General features: G+C 40.2%; 1 pseudogene; it reads left to right on the top strand.

The window, feature by feature from the left end:
* Positions 1–445: 445 nt before the first annotated feature.
* Positions 446–1,205, top strand: LOC128070960 (etoposide-induced protein 2.4 homolog; annotated as a pseudogene).
* The last annotated feature ends 7,147 nt before the right edge of the window (positions 1,206–8,352 follow it).

Genomic DNA, 8,352 nt, shown 5'->3' with positions numbered 1-8,352 from the left:
AGAACCATTCTAATAGTATATGTCTATATTACTACATTCTTACTTGAAAGTTTTCCTATGGCTCTATTAGTATTAGTGATTACCTTTTTTCATTTCAACAGGTAAAATGGGCCCTTTGTTTTAATTTAATATCTCTTTTGGAAAGTAAATGTCATTGCTTAATTTTACTGATATTGCAGTAACTAATGTCACAAAACTTAAAACATGTAAGCAATTACAGTCAACTAATAATCAGATGATAATTAGTTCAAATAAAGAATTATGACATTAACCAATGAGAGTACACATTGGAAAAGCATTCCTGGAAATAAAGCATTATGATAGCTGCCATAAAAGGCATAAGAACATGCTCCAATGATTTAAAAAATGATTAATACACATGATTGTTATTTGTCACTTTCTGTATACTTATCAGAATAAATCAGCCATTTATTGTGATACAAAGATGTACACTGCAGTGCAGACACAGTGTCCCCTGCCCTGGGAATGCCTGGGTAGGAACTGGCGGCCAGGAGTGGAGCAGCTCAAAGGGGCCGGAGGCCAGTGGTGGGTAAGGGTTGCAGCTGGAGCCAGAGCCAAGATAGAGAAGCTACTGAGTCCTTCATGATGAAATATTGGGAAACGCCTCTTTCTCTGCTTTGTGTAGTTGATAGTTTGGATAGTGAAGCGATGGCTGAATGTCAAAACCTTTCGGCAGGACCTTGCAAGGGGAATCAGACTCTGTCTGGGGAATTTGTACTGTCTCAAAGTTGGATGCTTGAATTCAACAAAAGAGGGAGGAGCAGCATCAAAAAGGGGCAGGCAGTAACCTGGCTCAGAGAGAAGACCAGAGCACAGAGAGGAAGCAGGAAAGTGAGCCGCATGTTGTTGGGAGAACTTTTCACTGCTGCACTTGTGATGATGGAGTTTTCTGATTCAGTCTCCTCTTGTTTTATGAACTTTTTAATCCTGTGTTTCAGTCAGTAGTGGCCCATATTATTGGTAATCCATCTCTACATGGAGATTTTTGGTCATGGCTGAAGTTCTTCTTCAGGGCAATTATCTGATCGCTCTCTGTGCTCCCCCTCTTCATTCTTAGCAATCTTGTCAACATAATTTGGTTCCAGGATTTAGCTGACCTGGCATTTGAGGTGTCAAGGAGGGAACCTCACCCATTCTCTAACAGCAGAATTACTGCTGATGTGCTCTTTAGCCTTTCACTGTAATCGCTCTTCCTCCTCCAGGATATGTTTGTCAGCCTTTTTACCCTTCATTTTGGCCAGTTGCTTAGTCTCCTGCATACATCTCTTCTCTGTTCACTTCTGTACCCATTATATTGCTTTGAAAATTGTTGGTTCAGTAAAGGAATTGGAATGCACCAGCGATATCAGCATAGAAAGAAACTGGCCTTACTACTTTGGATTTGGTTTACCCCTGGGTTTCCAATGTAAGATGGCAATGCGCTCTCCTGCATTGTGGCTGCCTCTTCTCTATCCTTTTTCCTTTATTCATTATCAGTGCCAGTAAAACAAAGACACCTGGCAAAGCACATCTTTTCAATTGAATGTCTTCTTCTTGGTGGTTTTCTTAAACAGCAGAGTTTTCCATTAGATGCTCTACCTGTGGGCTCTCCTGAGTAGCTTTATTTCTGCAAAGAAGTTCCCTCACCACACCCATCTAACGCCAGACTGAAACTGCTGCCAGCCACTAAGTTATCTGCCATCTGGAGGGGGTGGATGGGAACAGAAAGACTTCATGGGAACTCTTTTCCTCGTTCACCACTTCCCCCTCGACCCGCTGCCCCCAAAGAAAGTGGAGCATACCCTTTGAGGGCTCTGCCCATGTTTCCCTTATCTCTGAAGAATCTGAGGAATCCAGATTTTTATGTTAGGTGCATGTAAGGCAGAATCTTCCTGACACCACCATGGACTTTAAACACTTGAGAGTCTGAAAGGACCACTGATTTTTCTCAACCCTTTTCTAGTATTTGCCAGCCCCAGACCAGCACTGATCTGAATCCTCTTTCTCCCTGTGTCATTCCCCACTCCCACTTCCCCTTCCTCTTCCTACATTTCACCACTCTTGGATGAATAGATATTTGTGATGCTAGCTGTTTTATTTTGTTATTGCTGTTTTCCTGTGAATCACATACATAAGCATACATATTGCCAACAAATTTTGAAAACTCAGCATTGGCCACAGGATTGAAAAAGGTCAGTTTTCATTCCAATCCAAAGAAAGGCCCACTAGTAAAGTAATGCTCAAAATTCTCCAAGCCAGGCTTCAATAGTACATGAACCATGAATTTACAGATGTTCAAGCTGGATTTAGAAAAGGCAGTAGAACCAACCACAGGTCTAATTGCCAAAATCTGTTGGATCATAGAAAAAGCAAGCGAGTTCCAGAAAAACACCTATTTTTGCTTTATTGACTATGCCAAAGCCTTGAACAGTGTGGATGACAACAAACTCTGGAAAATTCTAAAAGAGATGGGAATGCCAGACCACCGGACCTGCCTCTGGAGAAATCTGTATGCAGGTCAGGAAGCAGCACTTAGAACTGGACATGGGACAACAGACTGGTTCCAAACAGAGAAAGGAGCACATCAAGGCTGTATATTGTCCCCATGCTTATTTAAATTATATGCAGAATACATCATGAGAAACTCTGGACTGGATGAAGCACAAGCTGGAATCAAGGAGATTAGCAGGGAGAAATACCAACCACCACAGGTAAAGAGATGACACCATCCTTATGGAAAAAAGTGAAAATGAACTAAAGAGCTTCTTGATGAAAGTGAAAGAGGAGAGTGAAAAAGTTGGCTTAAAACTCAATAATTAGAAAACTAAGATCGTGGCATCTGGTCCCATCATTTCATGGCAAATAGATGAGGAAACAGTGGAAACAGCAACAGACTTTATTTTGGGGAGCTCCAAAACAAATGCAGATGGTGACTGCAACCATGAAGTTAAAAGGCACTTGCATCTTCGAAGAAAAGTTATGGCCAACCTAGACAGAATATTAAAAACCAGAGACATTAAAGGCCTGTCTAGTCAAGTTATGTTTTTGTTTTTGTTTTTTCAGTGCTCATGTATGGATGTGAGGCTTGAACTACAAAGAAAGCTGAGCCCTGAAGATTTTGATGCTTTTGAACTGTGGTGTTGGAGAATACTCTTGAGAGTCCCTTGGACTGCAAGGAGATCCAACCAGTCCATCCTGAAGGAAGTCAGTCCTGAATATTCATTGGAAGGACTGATGTTGAAGCTGAAACTCCAATACTTTGGCCACCTGATGCGAGGAGCTGACTCACTGAAAAAGACCCTAATGCTGGGAATGATTGAAGGCAGGAGAAGAAGGGGATGACAGAGAATGAGATGGTTGGATGGTATCACCGTTTCAGTGGACATGAGACTAAGTAAACTCCAGGAGTTGGTGATGGACAGAAAAGCCTGGCGTGCTGGAGACCATGGGGTCGCAGACTCAGACATGACTGAGCAACTAAACAGCAAAAAATCTGGGATCAGACCCAGGTCTCCCACATTGCAGGCAGATTCATTACAAGCTGAGCCACAAGCAAAGCCCAAGAATACTGGAGTGGGTAGCATATCCCTTCTGCAGTGGATCTTTCCCACCCAGGAATCGAACTGGAGTGTCCTGTATTGCAGGCTGATTCTTACCAACTGAGCTGTGAGGGAAGCACCCCCCCCCCCTTTTTTAAATAAGTCAAAAGCATGAAACTTTTTCCAAAATTATATTTTTTGGATATTTTGCATAAAGTAAATCACCATCGTATATTCATTAACAATATGCATAAAAAGGAATTGGGAACACATGATAAAGCACAAACAATTATACTGTACATTAATAATAGAAATAAATGAAAAAAATAATTGTAAGAAATCTTTAGTACACTATTATAATAGTAATTTGGAAAATGAAATGGCAAGTCATTTAAAAGAAGGTGCTTACCAATAATTATTCAAGATGAAGTAGAAACTACAAACATACTTGATAATGAATTCTAGGGATTGTCTGAAAATTTTGCTGCAAAGCCGCTATCTCGATGGTAAATCTAAATATATAAATAAATGCTATTTTCATATTATTGATGCTTTCATAAAACTCAGATAACGAAAGTTGTCTGACAATGCTGTTTACAGATATAGCCTTTGATGAATGCTAATGAATTAGAAACAGGCAATAATCCCTAAAAGTAATAAACGCTACACACCAACCAGCCAAAAAAAAAAAAAAAAAGAAGATACTAATAAATACTTATGTTTCACTAGCAACTTTATCGAGAAGGCAATGGCATCCCACTCCAGTACTCTTGCCTGGAAACTCCCATGGACGGAGAAGCCTGGTGGGCTGCAGTCCATGGGGTCGCTGGGAGTCCGACACGACTGAGCGACTTCCCTTTCACTTTTCACTTTCATGCATTGGAGAAGGAAATGGCAACCCACTCCAATGTTCTTGCCTGGAGAATCCCAGCGATGGCAGAGCCCAATGGGCTGCCATCTATGGGGTCGCACAGAGTCGGACACGACTGAAGCGACTTAGCAGCAGCAACAGCAGCAGCAACTTTATGTAGTGTTTCATCTACTTATGAATTTAATTGTTTCATTTCATTATTGCCACAATTTCACAGTTACATTAAGTGACTTATTCTCATCCTTATTATAAAGAATAAAAATAGTTTTTCTTGTCCATTACTTAACTACTGACTTTGACCAGACTTTAGTCAAGTTTTTCTCCTCACAGTGCCCTAAATTTTGACCTGTGCTCAACTTTTGGCAAGCAATTCCATACTAAGGTCAGAACATCCTCCCTAGCAGCTTATACTGAGAATAAGCTGGCAGAAAGAGATATTTCCTATTAGAAAGACCATATTTTACTCCCTGCTCACCCATTTGCTTGTGCCCTTCTAAGCTTCTTACTAGTTTCTCCTATTGCTCATTCCATATCTTTAAAAAAAACTTACTTTAAGAGTTCCTTTTGATTTTAAAATATTTGCAGATTCTGAGATGGAAATGTTCTTCTATTGAATTCTTTTTTTCCCCCACAATTACCTATGTTTAAATTTTAGTACTATTTTTCATCATGTGATATTTTTGTACCAATTTTGATATCTGTTAAATACTGCATTTAAGAAGTTTTGTGTTGATTACTGATTTTTTTTTTTTGATCCAACAATAACATTTTGCACAGGAGGGAATACCACCCCCTAAAGCAAGCCTGCTGTTGCCGCTGCTAAGTCACTTCAGTCGTGTCTGACTCTGTGCAACATCATAGACAGCAGCCTACCAGGCTCCTCCGTCCCTGGGATTCTGCAGGCAAGAACACTAGAATGGGCTGCCATTTCCTTCTCCTCAATTCTCTTTTTAAATAAACTCCTTACTGATGTCTGTTTGTTTTCCAGTTTTCAAGTGCTATGACACAAATGAGTTTTGACATCCTTTATCCTCCTAATAATAGTGAGAAAAAATAGGGGTTCTAACCCAGGATACCTATCTCTCAATTCAAAGGATATAAACATTATTCTTGAGTACAACTACTTCACCCTATTTGGGCAGACAGGACTATGAGATAGATAGTTCTTTATAGGTTGTTCCTGTTTCCTGGAACTTGGGCCTGAGCAGATGACATCAGGAGAGATGGTCAGCTTCTACCCAAGATATCAGAACAAGACCCTCAATCTGAGAAATTCCCTGTCTTTTTATCCTTGCCATTTTAATTGTCTTTCTTTGCTGATTTTTCATCTCTATCCACTCCACCACCACTTTTGCTGTTCTTAAAACTTTTCCCATTACAACAGTAGCTGTCAATTGCAAGCTTTACGTTATATTAGCTGTTTTAAAACTAATTTTTATCAAAGTATATTTGATAACAATGTTATGTTAACTTCAGGTGTACAGCAATATGAATCATTTACACATATACATCTATCTGCTCTTCTTCAGATCATTTTCCCATAGCCATGACAGGATATTGAACAGAGCTCCTTGTGATATACACTAGTAAGTCATTATGAGTTATATACATATAGTAGTGTTTATATGTCAGCCCAGTCTCTTAATTTATCCCTTTTCCTTTCTTTCCCTCTTGATATGTTACCTCTTTATCTACCTCTGCACATGAACCATTTCTTCTGTAAGAATTCCTCTGTCCCTCCAATGTACTTGACTCCTTCATTTGATTTTTCTATCCACTTTCCTTCGGAAAACCACAGTTTCTCGAAATTCCTATGCTGAATAAAGGGCATCATTTGTCTTGAAAGTTAGTATGGTGTAGATTTAGATTTCCTCTGTGGATTTCAAAAGGAACGTGTATGAACCTCAATAATTTTTAGAATGAGTAATGTATACTTCCACTGTAACATAATCAAAAGGTGTTTCAGGGATCTTGCTGTTTTTGATTATACTACTTTGCCACAAAGCACATGTTCCTTGTCTTGTGTGAATATAGTATACTGAGATGGTCCTAAATATTTATTGTAAACTTTACTTAGAACTTTTTATTGTCTTGCAATTAAAAACCTGGGAACTTTCATCCTCCAAAATGGATAGCATACTACTTCCATCAAAACAGGTCATATGAACTCTAAAATATGAATCCTTTGGAGAACCATTTTAATGAACCCTAGGTAACTCCTAATGAGAAATATTTATGACAACCATGTGTACGTTTCACTTTAAGCTCACTTGTTGGTTTTATATTACTTTTTGACCTTAAGTAATTGTCCTTTTAATTACATTCCTAAGAAGACTTTTCATCAACAATTATTAGTCCAGAATATGCTCTACTGATGATACACCTAATATTTTGAGGATGACAGTATGAAGATAATTCACATTTTCCTAAAGTGAGTCTGGGAATCTCAGGTTAAATCTGGGTTAGCTGAAGTGGGCTAATGACTTCTTAATTAGGGCTTTCCTAATAGCTCAGCTAGTAAAGAATACACTTGCAATTCAGGAAACCCTGGCTCAATTCCTGGGTTGGCAAGATCCCTTGGAGAAGGGATAGAATGGCTTCCCTTGTAGCACATATTGTAAAGAATCCACATGCAATGTGGGAGACCTGGGTTTGATTCCTGTGTTGGGAAGATCTCCTGGAAGAGAGCATGGCAACACACTCCAGTATTGCTGCCTGGAAAATCTCCATGGACAGGGGAGTCTGGTGGGCTACAGTCCATAGGGTTGTGAAGAGTCAAACACAACTGAGCAACTAAGCACATAGGGCTGAATTGAAGTGAGTTTCAACTAAAGTCAGTTCAGAGTTAAAGGGCTCCACCCACGGCTTCGCAGGTAAAGACTTTGCTTAAAATAAAGGATACATGGGGTACAGGTTTGATCCTTGGGCTGGGAAGATCCCCTTGGGGCAGGAAGTGGAAACCCACCCCTGTATTCTTTCCTGGGAAATTCCAAGGACAGAGAAACCTGATGGGCTACTGTTCATGGTGTCACAAAGAGTCGAACATATCTGAGAAACTAAGCACAAAGCACAGGGTTCCTAAATTGGGATGATATCTTCGGAAGTTAAATAGGATTCTAGAGCCAGTAGAGTGTCTAGTGTACCATGAGTTAAGTTTGAGGTTACTAGAACAGTGTTTGATTCCCCTGAAGTGGATTTATGCTCCTCTGAAGTGGTTCTGGAAAATTGTAAATTGCTTCTGGAATCTTCTCACCTGAGTCTGGCCCACTGAGGATCTGAGATCCCTGATGTGTGACTCAATATGTCTGGAAATAAGCTGGTTCCCTAACACAACTTTCTTGTGCTTAACAGTAGCCCTGTGGATCCTGGGTGTGGGCCTAGAATCCCCTGAAGCAGAACTTGGGTCTCCTATGAGGCTCGGTCTTCTAAGTTTGGTCACAGATCTTCTGAGCTGAGTCTGGATACCATAATGTTTTGGAGTTTAAGGAGGTGGTCTTGAATGCTATGAGGTGAACAGAGATTCCTAGGTGTGATTTGAGGCACCATGGAAAGGAATAGGCCTCCAATTGTCTGGTCTTATGATGTTTGATTGTGTCTGAATACCCATACATGGATCTTGCATTTGGAAACTTAGTCTTGCTGATATACGAGTTCCTGAGTTAGACGGAAATGTCTGGAGATCTAGGTCTCCTGATAGGTATGACCTAATGAAATAGGCCTGAGTCCCTATGTCCTGAATTTTAGTCCACTGTATTGGGTTTGAGGCCTCCTGGTGTATTGTGTAGTGGGCTTGAGCTTTATTTTCATCTCTTGATTAGATATGTCATCCCTAGAGTGTTGTCAGGAAGTGCTGAATCTGTGTGCCCTGACATTGGTTTGGGAACTTAATCAGGGTGCTTTGAATTTTGTACTGGGCCTCCCTGGGTATCGTTTGTGGATACC

The sequence above is a fragment of the Budorcas taxicolor genome, chromosome Y (genome assembly GCF_023091745.1).
Source record: "Budorcas taxicolor isolate Tak-1 chromosome Y, Takin1.1, whole genome shotgun sequence".
NCBI lineage: Eukaryota > Metazoa > Chordata > Mammalia > Artiodactyla > Bovidae > Budorcas > Budorcas taxicolor.
The sequence above is the reverse complement of the archived record's forward strand: the minus strand, read 5'-3'. Positions and strand labels throughout refer to the sequence as shown.